At 38.3% G+C, this 17,500-nt stretch overlaps 1 protein-coding gene across 2 annotated transcripts in view; it reads left to right on the top strand.

Annotated features, from left to right (window-relative positions):
• The window catches only part of LOC131693507 (homeobox protein araucan), a 225,744-nt gene extending 221,407 nt beyond the window's left edge, over positions 1-4,337 (top strand). For both annotated transcript variants that reach the window (XM_058981374.1, XM_058981375.1), the window contains one exon: positions 2,369-4,337. The gene's annotated coding sequence lies outside the window, so the exon portion shown is untranslated. The remainder of the gene's footprint in view (positions 1-2,368) is intronic.
• The last annotated feature ends 13,163 nt before the right edge of the window (positions 4,338-17,500 follow it).

Here is a 17,500-nt window from a genome sequence, read left to right as displayed (position 1 = left end):
AATGCCCGCCCTCATAAAATATAGTAAATATGACTCCTATGTTTGGAAATAAAGTCAAAATTAATATCCATTATTATAACAAAATGTGTGTTGAGTATTTTTTAAAAGATTTACTATGAACAAACACAATGTTGCCAAAAACGGAACCAATTTGTTGCTAAAAACGGAACTCTTTTGTTGCCAAAAATGGAACATGCCAAAAACGGAATCTTACTGTATCGCATTCTTGGCAAATCAATGAAGTCTAAATAAATTTAACAATCATCCTTTCACGAAGTCAGGTAGATTCTTCATTTAGTTGAATTTAGTAATATAGTTGAACTTCGGGGAGTAATCATAATAGTTACGTCAAGGAGAACCTTCCAATTCGCTATACTTAAATCTTTGGGAAATTATTAATTGATGATGACGATGGTCCCACATGATACCTCCAAAAATGTGTGAACTGAACGATTTATGTAGAAGATAATTACTATTTTGACTCATAACAAAACTAGTTAACAAAAAATAGACTGGTTCAATTTGCAGAAATGGCGTTTTCGCCAAGAACCAGGGAAAATTTCTATTGTGGGAAGATACTTGATAGAATCGGGAATTGAACCCAATAGCTGCCATTTCCGATAATACTCTGTAAGACTCCTCCTGCCTGACCAAGAAATCGGTACTACAGTGCTGTTCGAAATAATAGCAGCGCAAGCGTTTTTTTTCGAGTACGGTAAGCCAAATCGGCTTTGAATATGTTTTTCATGTTCGCATCGTGTATAGTGGTAAAAATTCGGTTCCTGGTGGTCGTCTAACCTACTGACGCCTACCTTTCGATTTAAATAATACCACTTTACTATCATCAGCTCACTAAATGATACGCCACTTTTCGACGGTCCACTTGGCGTAAAATTGGTGCCGTATTGTGAGTAGTGGTACTTTTCTCGGACTTCCTGCGTGCAAATTTGTCTAAATTAATCGTTTTCTACTCGTTGACGCTGCAATAGAATGTTCCAGGTCTTTCTAGAATTCTCTCGAAGACATAAACCAATATTATTTTGCCGTCCGACCCATCAGTTTGTTAAATTTGAGCGGATGTTGTTCGCTATCTACCGCTAGTTTCACATTTGTTTGTCCAGTGCAATGCATTGTGCATCTTAGTGGCAGAACACTGTAATAGTTCCTGAACTTCACGGTATTTTTTGCCACTAGCATTCAACCGTTTGATGAGATTTCGCTCCTCGGCTGTGTACAGTGCATAAGGGACCATTCATAAATTACGTAACGCAAAAATTGCCCAAAACTGACTCCCCCCTCCCCCCATGTAACAAATTTCACCATCCCCCCTCCCCTATTACGTAACAAATTCCTAGCAAAATTTTTTTTTCCTTCGGTGAAAACATGTTACGTAACGATCTAGCTAACTCCCCCTCCCCCCTATGTCACAACATGTCACAACTTGTTGTACCCCCTCCCACCCCTAAAAGCGTTACGTAATTTATGAATGGTCCCTAAGCTGAAAATCTTGGAAACTTTACTGATTTGAAAACCTTTTGTGGTAGCGTTGCTATTTTTACGAACAGCTTTATATCGACTTTCTTCCGAAATGACAGCTGTGTTTCGTAAACAAGCCTATGATTCCAAATGGTGGCGTGTTCTACTCTTCGTACTATAGGTCACATACAAAAACATATAATGTTATTGGAGAATAGAACGTATGGGAGTATTTTACATTAAACTAGAACTAAACTATTTTTTCGAACAGCGCTGTACCACCTGCTAAGGTGAGAAGTGACGAGCATAGTGGCAGTGCAAAGTTATCTTATCCAAATCATTGAAAGTTTCCTAACCCAAGGCAATTAAGGGATATTTCTATCCGGGGACATCCTAGATTGATCAGGAATTGAACCCGATATTCTGTTATATCAGAAGAAGTCGTAATCCCCATACTCAAGGAAATAACTTTGTTATTACCACTATCGCAGGGATGACCGAGATTAACTGTATCGTCGAGCAAAGCCAACACAACTCTATCATCAAATCAGACCCTGATCACAACAAAAGTCTTAAACCTTCGATTCAACTCCCTCTGAATACTTGCTGAGATTGAATCCGATCCAAATTCTTTCTAAAATGCCAAACAAACAACATTTCTACAAACAAAAGTAAGTTTTTGGAATCATTGTTGAAACAATTCTAGTTGATATCAGTTTCTACAATAACAATTATCTAGAATTTTGTTAATTCTACTCAAATCTATATTACTCGCATATATCTGGATTCTTTTTGTTGTTGAATCTGAATTCATATTAACCTGTATTATTCTCTCGAACTAAATCGTAAAACGCACCAAAACACATTAAATAATAGTACCTTTCTTTTCTAGGTTTTTACAACTCAGCAAAATGAAAACATCACCTGAGCGCAGTGTACCCAACCGCAGACAAGAACCACTCAAGCGGGCCTCACCGGAGAATCACCATCCAATCTGAAACAGCAGCAGCAAAGCAACCCTTGGTAACTTGGTGGCGACTGGAGAGTGCAACAAGTTTTCCACTCACTCTCCCGTGTAACGCCGGCTGGATGCAACAATAATTTTCTCGGCACTCAACCGTTTGTTTTCGTTTTCTGGTCTCATCCCATGCGCAAAATCGCTCCTGCTTCGAAGCCAGCAACACTACATTAATAAGCGTGATCAAAAAAAAACTATCACTACTACTATTACTACTACCATAATGAAAAGAAAACGAATTACTAACCCGAATGATAGGAGAAACCAAATTTTGTTGTATACGAGATTAAAGGGTGAAACATAAAATTTAGTTGCGGAGAAGCTAAAACAGATCGCGAAGATATACTACCTGTTCCAAGTGGAAACTGGGCTATGTGCAAACAAAAAATGTGTATAAAATGGAGAATATTTGTTTTGACGTTGTAAAACTATTTTGCCTGTAGTCTAATTTTATCGACTAGCGTTGATCACAAAAATAATTTTATGGCCAAGAGATACTTTCCTCCTGTAAAGCTAAGTGCAATTCTTTACCCTACCTACCTATATTATCTAATTTCAGTGTATTGCACTGTTATCGCAAACTTCTGTAAGGAAAACAAAAACAAATCGTTTGTTTTAATTTTTGGCCTTGTAATATATTTCACGATAAAAGTAAAATCGAAAAAATGTTGAGAAACGCATTTGTAATCTGTGATAACGAAAAAGTATATAAAAATATTGAACATATTTAACACTAACTTAAGGCACGCTGAAATCCTTTTTATTTTATTTTAGTAAAAGCAAATTTTCTCCGCGTTTCACCTTGTTTATGATCGCTCTAGTAGTGAGGAGGACACTACTTTTGTCTCATATCAGAAAACAAAAAAAAACGAAATTAGTTTGTTGAAAACACTTTCCGCAAACGACTTCGTTGATGTTTTGTATAAATGTATTGGGAGTTAGGCGACGTGAGGTTAAAGTGAGCTAGTTCTTCATCAGTTTGGAAGCGTAAATGCGTCATCGCCCTATTGGACAAGGACGAAGCGAATTATCAAATCACAACCGACCGCTGCCCCACTTTGAAAACGATTCTTGACATCGTTTGTAGTCTTGCTATTGGGCAAATTGCGAAAATGTGTAAATAAATTGTTTCAAATATTCTTTTTTCGCTAAACTAGAAACCTTATAGACACATCCAGTAAACGTTAAACACAAGCTTTCGAAAGGGTTATATAAAAAAATTGTACATAGTGTCTTATACAAGCTCTAACATTATCACCAATTCAACATCAAAACAGCGTACTTAATACAGAAGACCGATTCGACAAATTGCTCATCCTGATTTGTAACGACAAAGTCATCTCTAGCGAAACTTTCGATAGCATTTTATGTTACTGCATCAACATCCAACATTACATAACAAACGAAGCAGCAAATAGTCGTTAAATCACTTACACTACATTCAGATTCACGCAAATGTAATAGGAAATTCGTTAAAATTGGACAAAATATGTTGGCGGAACTTGCTGGGTTTCCATTGTTTTCATTCGTACACGAAACGAAAGCGCAAATAAAATGGCAGAAAATTTATGATAACAATACTATTTGAATCATAATGGTAAAAGAGTCAAGCCACTTGAATGTACACTTCTATCTGCTATCCGTAAAAAAATACTAATTGAAATAAGAGGAACGTACATCTATAATAATAGTTATTATTATTATTATTATTATTATTATTAATATTATTATTATTATTATTACTGAACAAAGCAAACAAAACTTATATAGTGAAGTAATGCATACAGAAAACCAGAAAACACTATAAATTATATATATATTTAAACGGAAATCACTAGGCAAATAGAAGTAATAATAAAATAAACAGAAAATCGTTTTTTAAGAACCGTTGTGATAGTCACACTTAATTTGCTTTCATAGCAAGTTTTTACACAGATTGTCCATTGTGGCGGGATTTATTGAAAGGTTGCTGTGGTGAAAATATTGAGAGTCAATTACGTATCCCCTAAAACTAAAATGATTGGCGAGCCTGGAGCTAGTTGGCGATGTTTTCAATTTTCATTTTTTCTCTCTTTGATTTAGATAGATTGTGCAAATTAGAACACGTTTCATGACAGGGGAGACTGTTGGCTACAGCTCCGAATTTTATCAAAATGTTCGCTGCGTTGTTTTCATCTTATGCATATAAATGTGTGACGCGGAACCCGCCAACTTACCCGGACCCAACACTAAATCGGCGGTACTTTAGCAAACGAGCAATCAAATGTAAGTGAAATTGCTTCAATAATTTTGATAGAACATGTTTCAATGTCTTTTCAACAAAAGTGTATATCCATCGATATTTACCATTATTATTCAAGCTCAATACCCCGGCTTTTTGATTTTGACAACTATTGTACCTCACATTCAGTAGCCAATTTTAGAAATTCTGTGGCTTGGGAGTGAATTCCAGAAATAAAAAGAACTTTTAATTTTTGCACTGTGAATAGAATCGACAATTTGTCTCGTGGGCGTCATCGCCTACTTACCCCAATCGCACATTTTTGCCTTTCTCCTATAGAAAGGTTATACAACCACTCTGAACATCGTCAACCTAATCCCGGCCCAGAGGGCCGTCTGTCATATACCATTCGACTCAGTTCGTCGAATTCGGCAAATGTCTGTGCGTGTGTGCGTATGTGTGTGTGCGTGTGTACGTATGTATGTGACCAAAAATAAGCACATCGGTTACTCAGGAATGGCTGAATCGATTCCATCAAACTTAGTTTCAAATGAAAGCTAAAACGTTCCCATAGGCTGATATTGAATTTCATTAAATTCCGAGTTACGGTTCCGGAGCTACGGGTTTAAGAGTACAGACACACAGCAAACACACATTTTTGCCTTTCTCCTATAGAAAGGTTATGCAATCACTCTGAACGTCGTCAACTTAATCAACTTAAACCTATGTAAGTCAAATTTTTTTTTGACTTACATAGGTTTTCTGTATTTCAACAGGGTCGTAGTTAGGAAGATACGGTGAGGCCCTCCCCCCATATCACTCACCGCCCTTCCCTAAACCGCCCTTCCCTCATCAAGTACCCGTCTACGCGAATAAAATTTTCTAATTCCTCTAGAATAAATTTTCCTAGTGGGTCTGAAAAACCAGTGTAAAATTTGGTTTGAAATGATTTTGAGTTGAGAAACTAAATTAAAATTTCTTAATGTTTCAGCGTCGACATATAGCGACTCATGTTCGTAGCTGTCGATTCATTGTACGTATGTGTAAATCGCACTGAATATTTAATAGACATTTCCACAGTTATATTAAACATAACCAGCCATGGAATCGTAGTTTGGATAACTGAGAAAGGCGCAATTGTACCACTAGGTGGGTTAAAACGGGTTTTTAAAAAAGTATTTAAAAAAAACTTTTGTTTGTTAGGTGTAACATCTGTATGAATTTTGAAAGTTCTTTTCACGCACTATCGAAAAATATAATCATACGTGGAATAAATTAGAATTCTTCAAAAATAGCTCAAAATGTTTAACATTAAGAAAACTAACTAACTGTTCTCGAAAATGCAATGTTGCTCAAAACTTTTACAAAACAAAATGTAATACAACATAAATACATTATTGAATTCTGTATCACCACTGAATCACAATTCACATATAAGATTACCAGGTTTGTTTAACACATATCGAAAAATACCGAAACATGGTTGTCCCATCCATAAGGCTCAATGAAAATGTAAAACTTGAACAGCGTTTTTCACGGTTTGCTGTTTTTCAATATGTGGCTCTTATGCTTTTATGGGCAGAAAGAAACGGAGAAAAAGGAACTATCCAACTTACTTCAACAGCCAAATAGCCTCGTCTTTCCTAAATAGGATTATTAATAGGAAATAAATCGTTGCGCCATTTGTTCGCTGATAGGAAAGATTGGAATATTTCGTGGAAAATCCCTCTGTAAAAATTGATTCACACCACCCTTCTGCAGGAGTAACACAGACCTGTCCTCAGCAAATTCTTTTCGACGGGTTGTTAGAAGATAAAGGGTTAATTTTTTTTAAATCTAACTTTGCTTGGTTTCATAACTCACCGCAAACTGTTAAACGTCGTTGTTGATGTTCTTGCAGTAGGAATATTTAAAAACATCGGTTCTCAACCTTTTGCGAACCACGGACCCCTTTGAAATCAACTTAGGTTATTGCGGACCCCCTATAACTTAACAACGATTTCATACACTAATAATATACGATTTCCAATCTTTTAACAATAAGCTTGAAATTTCTATATGCATCCGGAAAACCGATTTTTGTTTTTCGCAGACCCCCAGAAACTATCCCTTATGGGTCCGCGGACCCCAAGTTGAAAATCGTTGTTTTCGAATACACGTGCCTACACCTTTCTTGCTAATGATATGAACCTCAAAGACACATTAATTGTATAGAATCGAAACTGTTCGCTAGAAGATAAATCATAGTTAGACGAAATAGATTATCGCAAGTCAACATCTATAAATTTAATAAAAGAACATAAAGAAACGCTAATCTTAAAGCACCGATTAACAGTGCCAATCATCTGCTCTTGCTGGTAAAATATGATCGAAAAAGTGCCTCACCTAATTTTACCAAAAGACTCAATTCTAACCTTAGAAACTAATTCACATAGTTTCACCATTTTTACTTCAAGGAAGCAATCTTGGATCTTTGCTATTTGTCTTGTTTATCATCGATATTGGCTCATCCAGTCATCCCGAGCAAATGCTGATGGTCCGAGACACCTTGTGAGACCATTTTGGGGCCAAACTACGGTCCACCACAGTTAATTAACCCCATAATGCATAATGGTATAATTAACCAGTGCAGTGATGGTCCTAGACTATTAATATGGCGTTTTGGCACTTTCACTGTATCACAGGATCACTGCATGATGTGAGATATCCAATTGATTAGATTTTGTACAGGGTGCGATAGCTGGAAGTATTCTTTTTCAACATTGAACAACTCCATTCGAAACCATTTTTCGGCCGTTTTTCACAAGTATACAAGTTTTTTTAAGATATTTTATTCCATTTATTATGAATCAGGTTTAGAATACAACGTCGATTAAATGACCACCCCCATTTGATACACAAAAAGCAGCTGACAAAGAAGATATCACAAATAAAGCAAAAGTGTTTTCAGCCCTTGAAGAAGCTTGGAACAAAATTGATTGTCAGTACCTACAAAACTTCGTCGAAAGTAGATATGCCTCGACGTTTGGAGGCTGTCATTGAAGCTAAGGGAGGCCACACAAAATACTATTTACTATAAATTTCACCAACATGAAAGCTGTTTCTCAAAAATCATATCCTAAATAGAAAAAAAGCTTAATAATTTGACATAACTCAAACAACTTTTTTTTTAAATTTGTAATATTACAGGTGCTGGAACATTTTACTAGTACATAAAATTAAGCTAGGTGGCCGATATAAAGAGTTATAAAACCCAAATTTTACACAATATAATTACATTTCATGTATAGACCAAGCTTTCTAGTTTTATTTTGCCATTGTTTTAACTTTCCTAAAGTACGTATACAGATGTAGTGAATGCAGAGGTCTTAATCATATATATGTGCTTTCCATCGATCCGCGTAAATTTGTTGCTAAGAAAGTTTTCGTCTTTGCGCAATGAAAGCACAGATTGCTATCATGCAGGTTACACATGCATCCGTTAACAAACTGGGATGCCACATTGAAATCTGTGTTTCAGTCAAAAATATCATTTTACCATCTGTTATAACTGAAACAGGAAAAAAATCTGACAAATTTCCGAAAAATCTGTAAAAAATCACAATATTTCCAAAAATCCATCAAAGTTTCATTAAATTGCCAAAAATCTACCATCTGTGATCAAAAATTGTGAAAAAAAATCTCTGACATTACAAAAAAAAATCTGTGCATATAGATATACCCACATTCGCCTCAAACATTGAACCCAAGCGAACAAAGCAAAATGAGTCAACGCTGATGATGATGGGTAGAGCGAAAGAGACAACTAGTACCACGACGCTATGTTTACTGTGTTTGCAAATGGAGCTCGAATGTACAAGCGATTTTGAATAACAGTGTTCGAGATTGTACATAACGGAAACGAGCACAACACAAAAGAAAGCATAGCACTGGTAGCGTACCTCCACAAGCAGTGTAATGGACTTTTCACTCAGCTACACTGGCTGTGAAAACACACAGCGCAGTGATCTGCTCCGCCTGCTGTTCAACAGGCAACTGAGCTTGCCCAGCCAAATCCGTTCTTTAAATAGTCGATGATGAAGTCATTCATAGAAGCGTAGTGCGCTAGGTACAAAAATCTGTCGTACCGCGCTTGGGAAGCGCTATCTTCTGTGTGAAAATGCGCGATATTTTGACAAGGTTGTATATTATTTAAATTTTTAATGCCGTGATATCAAAAAATCTTTGGGTTTATCTATTGGAATCTATTCTTAGAAGTATTTCGGGGCGATTTGCGCAAAAAAATGAAAATTTATCGTAAGATGGCTGAATTATATGCGTTTAAAATTGGACCACTTTTCGTTACATACCATTTTTGTAGCATTTGCAACGTGCACCCCCATATCGAAAACAACGACGTAGTCCTACGTCAAAAACAATTTTGCATAACATGCGTACTTTATTTTGTCGGGCACTGAAATTTTTTTCCAGGCAGTGTAATCAAACCTTTATTAGTATAATGCAATTTTTGTAATAATTTTTTTACTGGTTATCTTCCATATTGCTGCACTCAAAATCAGACTATTATAATTTAGTAACAAAAAGAAAATCGTGGAAATAAACATTTAACAGCCTAAGTCATGTAATTTTAGTTTCTGTCTACATTTTGTTTAAGATATTTTAATAGTCGCCCTAATCGATAACCAATAAAACTAAAGCATTTATTGTTTATCCAAAATAAACCCCACAACAAAGAGTAATGCTGACATCTTCCAAGCCGCCTTTCTCGGCAAGTATAATAAAAATTGTAACGATACAACGGTTGAACCGATTCACGCTTCTAGCTCATCGTACGAATCTCGCCGCAAGCTGCTACCACCCCGTTCCTGCTCTCCGCATTCCGCCATCGGGTTCCAACGCATACTGGGACGCACCGCAGTTGGCACTATGGAAGCCCTCGATCCCCCCGCCACAGTCGAGCACTTGCAGCCAGCGATCATCAGTCGTCCCGGTCCTGTGTGTGGGATGGGTGAAAGGGTCTTCCAACCTGCCGCAAATGGCAAGTATACATCTGTTCCGAACACTTCAAGCGCTGATGTATTCTTCGCTTCCAGTTTTTTGCCTTTTGCTCCGACATCTTGTTATCAGATGCCAACCATTTCTGTCGACGACGACGATAGTCGTATTTTGGGGCGCGACGCAGTTGATTCGGGATGCCTCGAATCCCTCACCACAGTCGACCAGGCGACCGTGAACCATTCCGATACTGTTCGTGAGATTGACGAAAGGATCTTCCTACACGGCAACATGGCTTCGCTCTCTGCTGTACCTGATCCGTCCTCCAACAACATCGAGGTTTACTACCAGAATGTTGGTGGCCTAAATTCATCAACGGACAGCTATTTGCTCGCGACCACGGGTTGCTGTTACGACGTTATCGCCTTGACCGAGACGTGGCTCGACAACCGTACTCTGTCTCGCCAGGTCTTTGGTTCAACATTCGATGTCTACCGCTGTGACCGTAATGCCCTCAACAGCCACAAGACATCAGGCGGTGGTGTGCTTATCGCCGTTCGGCGTGGTATAAAAGCCCGAGTGATCAACGATGACCGGTGGGCGAGCTCCGAGCAAGTGTGGATATCAGTGAAACTTGCCGATCGCAATCTGTTCCTGTGTGTTGTGTATTTTCCACCTGACAGAATTCGTGATTCCAGCCTGATCGATGTACATCTTTCCTCCGTTTCTTTTATCGCCTCGATCGCCGCCCCGTCTGATGATATCGTTATACTGGGCGACTTCAACTTACCTGGCTTGACGTGGTGCCAAGCAAGTAATGGTTTTCTACGATTGGATATCGAAAAATCTGCGCTTATTAACAATGCCAGTTGTATTTTGGACAACTACAGCAGCGCAACTCTTCGGCAAATTAATAATGTCACCAACGAGAATGGACGTACATTGGACCTCTGCTTTGTAAGTGCCCGGGACTGCGCTCCGTACTGCTGCACTGCACCGACTCCTTTAGTCAAGCAGGTGCGTCATCATCCCCCACTACATCTTGTATTCGCTGGTAACTTAGGAGTGAATTTTGAAGACGTCTCAAGCTCTATCGTCTACGATTTTAAAAACGCTGACTACGACAGCATCGTTAGCACGCTGTTGGATATAAACTGGGACGAAAATATTAACAATGACGACGCGAACGAAGCAGCGATGACGTTTTCTAGTATTCTTAACTACCTTATCGACCGCCATGTACCAAAACGAACAATTAGTACCGATGAACACCCTCCCTGGCAATCAACCGTCCTAAGACGTTTAAAATCTGCCAAACGAGCTGCATTTAAAAAATTCTCGAAGCATAAGACACTTGCATTACGAAATCACTACTTTCAACTCAACCACGAATACAAACAACAAAGCAGACGCGTCTTTTTTAGACACCAGCGAAACGTCGAGCGTCAACTGAAATCCAAGCCCAAGTCGTTCTGGAAGTATGTTAACGAGCAGCGAAAGGAATCCGGTTTGCCATCTTGTATGTCGTTTAATGGAGTCTTAGGCACCGACACTAAGGAAATTTGCCAACTGTTCTCCGACAAATTTTCAAGCGTTTTTTCCAACGAGCTCTTGCCACCACAACAAGTCGCTGCCGCCGCTAATTTAACTCCTTCTCTAGGACGAACCATCAACCGAATTTGTGTCGATAATGCTGCCATTCTTGCAGCAAATGCCAAACTGAAAGCATCTTGTTCCCCAGGTCCAGATGGTGTTCCCTCGATTTTTGTCAAAAAGTGCATCAGCGGGCTTCTTGAACCACTTCGGCGAGTCTTCGAGCTATCACTCACTACTGGTACATTCCCTTCCTGCTGGAAAGCAGCGCACATGTTTCCAGTTCATAAAAAAGGAAACAAATCGAACATTGACAATTATCGGGGAATCTCGTGTTTAAGTGCTGTATCAAAACTGTTGGAGCTGGTTGTGTTAGATCCTATTTTCTTTCACTGCAAACACTACATTGCAGATGACCAACACGGTTTCATGCCTAAACGATCGACAACGACAAACCTGCTCTCGTTCACAACATATGTAATGGATGGATTCGCTGACGGATTGCAAACCGATGCTATTTATATGGATCTATCTGCGGCCTTCGACAAAATCAACCATGATATCGCAATAGCGAAGCTGGACAAACTCGGCATTCATGGACAACTTCTGCGCTGGTTTCGTTCCTACCTCGATGGAAGGCAACTCCAAATCAGCATTAAGGACTGTCTATCTGCACCATTCTTCGCTACATCCGGCATACCACAAGGAAGCCATCTCGGGCCAGTAATATTCCTCCTCTACTTTAATGACGTCAATTTCACATTACAAGGACCCCGCCTTTCTTTCGCCGACGACATGAAAATTTTTCAACAAATACGGGATAAAACCGATGCCGAGCTTCTTCAGAGGGATCTGGACAGCTTTAGCACGTGGTGTGATCAAAACAGAATGGTTTTAAACCCGAGCAAATGCTCAATCGTTACGTTCACGCGGAAACGCCAACCGACTCAGTTTAACTACCATTTCTTCGGCTCGAGCATTCCAAGACACTCTCACATCAAAGATCTCGGAGTCATCATGGATTCGGCATTAACATTCAAACCACATACGTCATACATCGTGGATAAGGCATCACGACAGCTTGGGTTCATCTTCCGAATAGCGAAAAACTTCAGGGACGTATATTGTCTTAAATCGCTTTACTGCGCGTTGGTCCGCTCAACGTTAGAATATTGTTCAGCTGTTTGGAATCCGTACTACCAGAACGGGATTGACAGAATCGAGGCTGTCCAACGCAGGTTCATACGCTTCGCCCTTCGTCATCTCCCATGGCGAAACAGATTTCAGCTGCCGAGCTATGAAAACCGTTGCCAGCTTATACACCTCGATACACTCAGCATTCAGAGGGACTGCTCTCGAGCCCTGTTCGTCTCGGACTTACTCTCTGCCAGAGTGGATTGCCCTACAATCCTCGGACGTCTGGATCTTCAAGCCCGCGTTCGAGCTCTACGTAATAACTCCCTTCTGCGAGTTCCGTTCAGGAGAACCAACTATGGTTGCCAGAGCGCTGTAACCGGACTCCAACGAATTTTTAACAGTGTGGCGACGGCCTTCGACTTCAACCGGACGCGGAATGCTATAAAAGCGAAAATGTTGTCAATTTTAAAATGTAATTAGTTTAAGCAACCACCATTGGGGCCAAGGGGCTTGTTGGTGAAGGTAATAAACATAAACATAAACATAAACTGTAAAAAATCTTCGTAGTTTTATATGTTTTGTATTATTTCAGAAATAAACAATTTTATTGATTGTTTTATAAACTGCCTATAACCATGATTTACTAACTCACGGTAAATATTCAACGGACATTAATTAAGAAAATGACAATGAGGTATGGAACACTAACTTAGTGACAGGACTAAGCTAGCGTCGGATTGACGCTAGCTCGAAAAAAGGCGACACAATTTGTGTTCCTGAGCAAACCTATAGTCAAGCGTGCTGTCCCGCAAGAAAAGGAGCTCATTTTAAGCTGATTATAACTAAATAAAAAGAGCAATGTTTTAAAAACGTTACATCAAAATCTGGCTTAAAATTTTCAATTGGTAATTACAATATATCCAAGATACTCGAATCTTCTCATATACCTAAATAGACGGTTTGGTTTCACCAAATCCAATCAGTACCACATATAGGTAAACGCTTTTGCCCTTTCAGATTTAGTTGACTATCGGCAGATTATCTGGGAAACGCCCTTTAATCATCAGATTACATAGCGAGCAAATAATCGATCACTAACTGACGGTTGCTGTTGTATCTCTCCCATATGAAGCGAACAAGAATCGTATGCAAAGTGTCAGCCAATTTTTGCATGTAAAATGATAAATTACATTCTAATTACAACGCGAAATTGTAGAAAAAAGGTCGGGACAGCCGTTGAACGCAGAGTGGGTTAACGAGCATAAACTTTGCCGAGTCTCGTCCCTTTGCCATCCCATTTTGGCATTAAGGCATTAAGTTGAACCCAACAGACTCTGGAAGTGTGATGTGTATAGTGTATGGATGTTTACAGAATCCGTAATTATGAGGAAATTTATAAAAATCATTTTTCTCAGCCGTTGTGCCGAGCGCGACATGTGCAGCTGAAGTGATGAGACGAATCGGAGGAAGCCTTCCGGTATCTCTATCCGCTGCTGTAGGAATATGTGCAAAAATGGCACTGAAAAAGAGTAATGAATTCGATCCCGGGGAGTGGAAAGAAAGATGCTGTTGACAGGAAGGCGTTTCTATGATGTGATATGGAATATTAATTCGTCGGTTCTAATTTTGTTCCAACGGGCTATCAGTATTATTTATTGGCAAACAAATTCACATCACTCCTGAAAAACTTGAACAAGCAGTTGAATTGGTTGTTTAAGCAAAGTTTCCAACGTGTGACCAGCTTTATCACAAGACTAACAGCAAAAATCATCAGGTTTTACATAATTTTTCGTTTCTCATCGGTCACATATTATCCCAAGTCGAAACAAAACGGTCATAAAATGTAGATTCGACAAATAATATTATCACAAATCCAATTAATTAAATATTTTATTTTACCATTTTGGGACCAGGGACAGCGCGAACCTGAAGCCATCACCACTCGAGGCAATCCTTCCAGCAAATCTTCAAAACGAGCCCAAACGCCTTGTTAAACAAAATAATGCACGCATTTCAGGCCGGTCGGTGCTTCGGCTGACCACTTCGAAAACCGAAACTATCGAATGAAGTCACTTTTTCGAGGGGACGGGAAGAATAAGGCACGGTAGAAGTTAACTAAAAATGAGCAATTTTGTGGCATATCTTGGAAGTAATTTACAGCAGTCGTTCGTTTGACTTGACCACGAGGATGAGATTTGGTGGCCTTTATAGGCTTAGCTTATCTCGGTTCATTTTTAACGCCTGTGGGTGTCCTTTTAGTTTGGTAGTCCACTGCTGTCGATACACTCAAAATTTTATGTGCACAGTTACTTATGATACAAAATATCAACATCGCTAAAATTTAAAAAAATATATAGTTGTGTGGCTCTCTTCCGTTCTGCTTGACTGCTCATTTTCTACTTTTTGATGCAAAATTATGGATCATTCTCATTTTACTGTGTACATCAACTGTTATTTGTCATTCTCTTATCTCAGTATATATTATACTGAAGTCAGAAATATATTTGTTCTAAGAAATTCTCACGATATGGCTTGAATGTTCTTTGGCTTATAGTGACGTTCTATTTTAATGATTTCACAGCGCCATTTATTGTCACTTCGAACTAACGTAACTAACCTATATAGAGTAATGAGCCTATTTTCATCAAATTGAAGCCGTTAATAAGAGTAGCGTCTGCCATTTTCGTTCCACACATTTGCTGCAATTGGTAATATGACACTTGAGTCCTTAAATTCATTTTTTCATTGAGCTCAAACAGAAGTATTTCAGTTTCCAGGATCCAACTGTCCAACTTTTTCGGGATGAGTCGCTAAATTCTCTTTGGTCACAAATAGTGTGAGAATAGTTTTACCGATATAATTTAACTTAGGCCTTCTCACCGGAAACGACGCTTATTTTTAATTTTCGTGGAAATAAACAAAAGTGCCAACATAACGTATGCGGAATGAAATTTGGACAACGCTTCCAGCATTAAAACAAAAATGCAACCTTGTGCAAGGCACCATACTAAACGTCATACTCTAGGCACACTTATTTTAAACATCCAGTGTTAATTTCGACCCGCTAGGAGATACCATGTGACCAAAATGGCAGCGAACGTCTAATCTGGCACCTAGCTATTATGCCAAAAAGAAGTTTTGGCGTATTGGAGGATTATGGCATACTTTTCGTACAAAAGGCTGATAAAAAAAAGCGTTTGATACACTAGATCACTCTATTTTGTTAGGAAAGTTAGAATGTTATGGTATAAGGGGTTTAGCCAATGATCTAATTCGCAGCTATTTGACGAATAGGATTCAATGCGTGTCTATTGGAAATGTATCTAGCTCGTATAGAAGCATCGAAATAGGAGTTCCACAGGGCAGCAATATTGGTCCATTGCTATTCTTACTTTACATAAACGATTTAGGAAGGCTTAAATTAAAAGGTACACCTCGTCTTTTTGCAGATGATACCGCCTTGTTTTATCCAAACACCAGCTGTAGTGGTATTGTGCGTGAAATGGAAGATGATTTAAAATTGCTTATAAAATATTTCAACGCTAACCTTCTCTCCTTAAATTTATCCAAAACCAAATATATGATTTTCCATTCATTTAGAAGATCTATAGCCCAACACCCTGACCCGTGTACTGAAAACTACATGATCGAGGAGACGAAAGTCTTCAAATACCTGGGTCTTTGTCTTGATTCCACACTTTCTTGGAACGACCATATAAAATCACTTGAAAAAAAGATCGCTTCATTATGTGGGGCTATGCGCCGGGTTTGTTCTTTTATCCCACAGCACGTACTATTGAAGTTCTACTATGCGCATATCCATTCCCTTTTAAATTACCTTGTATCACTGTGGGGGCATGCCAGCATATCCAATTTAAAAAAGCTTCAAACACTTCAGAATAGATGCCTTAAAATTATATTCAAGAAGCCAATCATGTATCCAACTATCCTGCTTTATACTAATAATTCTCATAACATATTGCCCTTGCTTGGATTGACTGAATTACAAACAATATTGTATGTTTTTAATGCACAGTACAACCCTCTAGCACGGTTAAAACGTTATTTGAAAAATAAAATTAGTGTGTTTTTAATATGAACTTAACATGAACTGCATAAACTTGATGTTCCCCCAAAAAGCTTTCTTTCTTTTCCTTTTCCATTTTCTTAGAATGTTAATATTAAATTTAAATTTAGTTTAAATAGTTTAGTTTAAAATCCGAATCTATTTAATATTAATACTACAGCGGGCCCCTTAAAAGGAATTATCGTTCCACTGGGTGCTCTTTGTAGCTATTATTTGTACATTATACTGTAATGTTTGTGCCGGTTACTTTCACGTGTTAATTTTGTCTATTTTTTCGTTCTCAGCGTCTTCGCGAATACCTTTTTTCATTTTTGTGCTGACCTTTTTTTTTGTACGCTGAGAACTGTTGTGTCCACTACCAGGGGGCTCTCTTTGCGAGCCTTTTAGTGTGGGGGTGAGAGGCGGGCAATTAAAAAAAAAAAAAAAAAAAAAAAAAAACCCTCCAAATGTACCACAACTGCGTCCAAATGAGGATTTGTGGAATAATTTGAAGCAGAGAGTATATGCCAACAATTTTCGACATAAAACTAACAAACATGATAGTAAAAATTAAGAAAGAAATTAAGAATATGCCAACATCAATTTTTTCAACTCCTTTGCAAAAAGATTCTGCAAACTGTCATAAACCTTTTCGAATGAGCTTAAATTTATTTCTACATTAAGTTAATAAGCTGACAAATGTTTTCATATAGAGAGAACATTCAATAAAGAGTTTTGTACAAAAAAATGCCTTTTGGATTTTGTCCAAATTTTATTCCGCATACGTTAAACACTATATTACAAACAAAACCGGTATTAAAGTTAGATAGACTTATTTTGTCATATTATTGATGAGCGCATGTAAGGTATCAGGTAACTGCGATAAACTCAGAAGCTGATTCTCCGGCGGATTTATTTGTACGGAGGTGTTTTATTTATTCGGAGAATTTGTGGGAGTGCTAATAGCTTTACATGTGAAAATGTGAGTTTTTAT

Source organism: Topomyia yanbarensis, chromosome 3 (genome assembly GCF_030247195.1).
Source record: "Topomyia yanbarensis strain Yona2022 chromosome 3, ASM3024719v1, whole genome shotgun sequence".
NCBI lineage: Eukaryota > Metazoa > Arthropoda > Insecta > Diptera > Culicidae > Topomyia > Topomyia yanbarensis.
The sequence above is the reverse complement of the archived record's forward strand: the minus strand, read 5'-3'. Positions and strand labels throughout refer to the sequence as shown.